Here is a 4,832-nt window from a genome sequence, read left to right as displayed (position 1 = left end):
TTTTTAGGGAAAAGTAAAGTGTTTTTATATTTGTTTTCAAATCACCGTATTAAGATTTATTAAAACTCTACCTACGTACTGAAACAATAAAACTATAGATAATGTCTTTCATTTCCTACCATTGATGAATAGCCCGTCGTTGTCAGGCAATTTTTACAACAGAATGTCTTATATAAATTTCTGTTTATTCCATGTCAGACCATGCCTTCTCCAACAGATAGGCCTCTTGATTAGGACAGAGTTGTGCAATTTTTCGGAAAAAAAAATTCGTTTACGATCTTTTACCTTTTAAATTATTTACATGTTTGTTCGACCGTTTCACATGACTTTATTCATTAAAACTTATTAAAACTTCAGAAGTTCTTACAACTTGGATCGTTGTAATGCTTTGCTTTCGTTTGTTTCATAAAAATCCCTCCACGTAATGAGTTTGCTTTCATTTTGTGATAAACATTTATCATGCAGAAAATGCTAACTTCCAGATTGTGTTTACTGATTAGGTAAAATTGGTTAAATTTTAAACCCCAGTAACATTTTACTGCAATTTTTCTAGAACAAATTAATAACAAATTCGGATTTTATGTGGAAAATTATTTCAATATACCAAATTTGAAAATTTTGACCTAATTTTGAAATTTCACAATGTGACAGCAATAGGGAAAACCCTCAAAATTGATAATATTCAGCCATCAATCAATTGTTTCATAGTCGCACATCGTCAATCCTCTCATCCATCCAACCAGCTACCAATTCAACATTGATATTACCTTACCATTACAATCAATCAATTTTTATGATTCAACTGTATTACTTGCCAGTATTTATAACTATATCCTACGTCACCGTGTATTTGTAAATCCATTTGTAATTTAAACGGGAACTGAACAGGGAACGGGATAGGACATGCAACATCATAATGGGAACGGAAGCTGGAAATAACCTCGGCTTTTCCGGGTATTACCGGGTAATTCAACTAGTATTCTATAAAGAATACACATCTATGCACAAATACATGTGTGTGTGTGTGTGTGTGTGTGTGTGTGTGTGTGTGTGTGTGTGTGTGTATTGTATAAACATATATATGTATACAAACACGCACGCACACACACATACACCTTGAATGTCAACATTTACATTGATATCAACGAACATAGCATTCAATCGAGTACTCGTACATGTTCACACATGTTCGCACGCCCAGGTGTTTCAGTGTGCGCGCGTGTGTGTAGGGAGGGTGATGGCGGTGGTTGTGTGCGTGTGTGCCTCTGTGTGTGTGTGTGTGTGTGTGTGTGTGTGTGTGTGTGTGCATGTGTGTATGTGTGCATGCGTGTCCGTCCACCGGTGGGTTTGTGTGCGCGCGCGCGCATGGGTGGGGAGATTATATGCGTACAACCGTAAATATGGATGAGTGCCTGATGAGTGCTTGGGTATAATTTTCCTCCATTTTTCTGTTTCAGTATTCATTGTTTAACGATGTGTATTTCACACTTAAAATATACATATAATTAAAAGCCTTCTAAACTGCAATATTTGTCTCTTATAGACGTATAGTGTTAAAAGGCGCAGAAATATATCAGCAGCAAGCAAAAATCTACTTACTATAGATGAATCATTAACATAATTGGCGCAGGAGTGGCTGTGTGGTAAGTAGCATGATTTCCAACCACATGGTTCCGGGTTCAGTCCCACTGGGTGGCACCTTGGGCAAGTGTCTTCTACTATAGCCTCGTGCCGAGCAAAGCCTTGTGAGTGGATTTGGTAGACGGAAACTGAAAGAAACCCGTCGTATATATATGTATATATATATATATATATATATGTATATGTATATATATGTATGTGTGTGTGTCTGTGTTTGTCCCCCCCCCCCAACATCGCTTGACAACTGATGCTGGTGTGTTTACGTCCCCGTAACTTAGCGGTTCGGCAAAAGAGACCGATAAAATAAGTACTAGGCTTCCAAAGAATAAGTCCTGGGGTCGATTTGCTCGACTAAAGGCGGTGCTTCAGCATGGCCGCAGTCAAATGACTGAATTAAGTAAAGAAGTAAACCTTTGAAGATATTTCAAAATATTTCTACTAGTTGTTTACGTTGAACGTTTATTCATTCCAAGGATTAACATGAGCAGATCTGATTATTCTCAGTTATAATAAACAACAATAGTTGTAAAAGTAATAAGTTTTAGGGCATCTCTGTGTCTCCCCTTCTATCCCTTTCTTTCTCCTTCTAGCAGAGAAGCTCAGTTCTATTCTCAGTTTAACTGCAAATATTCTGCAAGTGGAAGAGTTTATATGGTTAAATGAGTCGTTAAAAGTTGATACATTTCCAACCTCAGTTTGCTAATTAAGGGAATGTATTATTACGATTATGCTGCTAATTATACATGCGTCATAGGGATTTGCTCAGTTCCAACGTCAATAGATCTTCATTTCTGGTGCTGAGACCCCCCCTTCGGTTATCACTGACCATGGGATTGCACCTAGAAAGTTACCCTCCCAGGCACAAGTCCGAGCAAGGTTGTTTATGGAAGACTAGCAGTCGCCTATGCATACCGGTCTCCCCTCTCGACGCCCCCAGTGTTATCCAAGGGAAAGGCAAAGGCTGATACAGCTTGGCACCTGTGACATTGCAACTCATTTCTACAGCTGAGTGAACTTGAGCAACGTGAAATAAAGTGTCTTGCTCAAGAACACAACATGCAGCCCGGTCTGGGATTCGAACTCACAACCTCACCATCGTAAGCTCGACGCTCTAAGCACTGAGCCATATATACCATAAAAAGTTCGGAGGTTCGAGAGAGGAATATATTTATTTAACCACTTGACATCCTTAAGATTACGCCGTTTCTTATTTTCAGCTGAGTGATAGAGTATTAAACCATATTCGAACATTTTGCTATCTGTAAGAATACTTATTTTGCATTGATGATAGTGTGTTGGCATTCCATCGCCTACGACGGCGAGTGTTCCAGTTAATCCGATCAACGGAACAGCCTGCTCGTGAAATTAACGTGCAAGTGGCTGAGCACTCCACAGACACATGTACCCTTAACGTAGTTCTCGGAGATGTTTACCGTGACACAGTGTGACAAGGCTGACCCTTTGAATTACAGGTACAACAGAAACAGGAAGTAAGAGTGAGAGAAAGTTGTGGTGAAAGAGTACAGCAGGGTTCACCACCATCCCCTGCTGGAGCCTCGTGGAGCTTTAGGTGTTTTCACTCAATAAACACTCACAACGTCCGGTCTGGGAATCGAAACCGCGATCCTATGACCGCGGGTCCGCTGCCCTAACCACTGGGCCATTGCGCCTCCACATTGATGATAGTACCTTGAATATAAATAGTTATCATACCTTTTATCTTTTGCTTACTTTAGTCATTAGACTATGGCCATGCTAGGGCACCGCCTTGAAGAATTTTTTAGTCGAATGAATCGAACGCAGTACATGCTTTTTTAAAAACTGGTACTTATTCTATCGGTTTCAGAGATGTAAACTCACTAGCACCGGTAGTGAAGCGTTATGTGTGGGGGAAGGACTAGCATAGATACGCACACACATATGTGACAGGCTTCTTTCAGTTTTCGTGTGTCAGATCCCACAAGGCTTTGGTTGGTCCAAGGCTGTAGTAGAAAACACTTGTACAAAGTACCTCGCAGTGGTATTGAACCCAGAGCCATGTGGTTGGGAAGCAAGCTTCTTACCACAAAGCCTCCGCCTAACTATACTTAACCTTGCACTTAATTATTAAACTTCTACTAATAAAGTTTAGCCTAAATCCATCCATTTGAGTAATTCCCTTCCTCGCTTCACTATAATTTGGTCTCACCTTACAAAATAGATAACGGTATTAGACCATATACGAGACATTTGTTATTTGTAAAATTCTTTTTGTCTATTAACGTATAACATTCTTTTTTATTTCATTTAATACTTTACTTCTATTCTTTTTCTGCCTTTTGTTTACATTAACGACGATCAATTCCCTAAACTTGGATCCAGCGTCTTAATTGACATGATGCAAAATATATTCATTTTTTATGTATATTTTTCAATAACCATACCAAGGTAAGTGATAGCATCGGTCTTCCATACATTGTATGTGTGTGTATATATGTGTATATATATGTATATCTATCTATATGTATGTATGTATGTATGTATGTATGTATGTATGTATATATGTATGTATGTATGTATGTATGTATGTATGTATGTATATATGTATGTATGTATGTATGTATGTGTGCGTGTGTGCATGTAAAGCTAGTTTCGTTTTACGAACCTACGTAATTTTAAGTTGCATGGAGCTGAATCACACTGCTATTAAATAATATGCGACTCAGTAACGACACCACATTTACTTCTAGGGGTGACGCAATACTAAGAGCATTATTAAAATATTTTCACCTAAAAGCTTATTCAACCAGCGACTAATTGTGCTTCCACACTCTCACACACAATGATGTGCATACATATTTGCTGGCATAGAAAAGAACAAAGTTCATGAACTCATCCATGAAAATCCAGTCACGTATAGAAAAATTAATAAGTAAATGCACGATAAATAAGTATAATATAATACAAAGTAAAAATCATAAGATAATGATAATAAAACGACCACACGTGTTTCATAACCAAGTTTTCAAATAGAAAATAAAATATATTCAAATAGATTAAATCGATCGAAAATCAATTCTATTCAAAAATATAGCTAATCTTCAAGTCAAAATATAATAATAATAATAATAATAATAATAATAATAATAATGATAATAATAATAATAATAATAATAATAATAATAATAATAATAATAATAATAATAATAATA

Source organism: Octopus bimaculoides, chromosome 6 (assembly GCF_001194135.2).
Source record: "Octopus bimaculoides isolate UCB-OBI-ISO-001 chromosome 6, ASM119413v2, whole genome shotgun sequence".
NCBI lineage: Eukaryota > Metazoa > Mollusca > Cephalopoda > Octopoda > Octopodidae > Octopus > Octopus bimaculoides.
The sequence above is the reverse complement of the archived record's forward strand: the minus strand, read 5'-3'. Positions refer to the sequence as shown.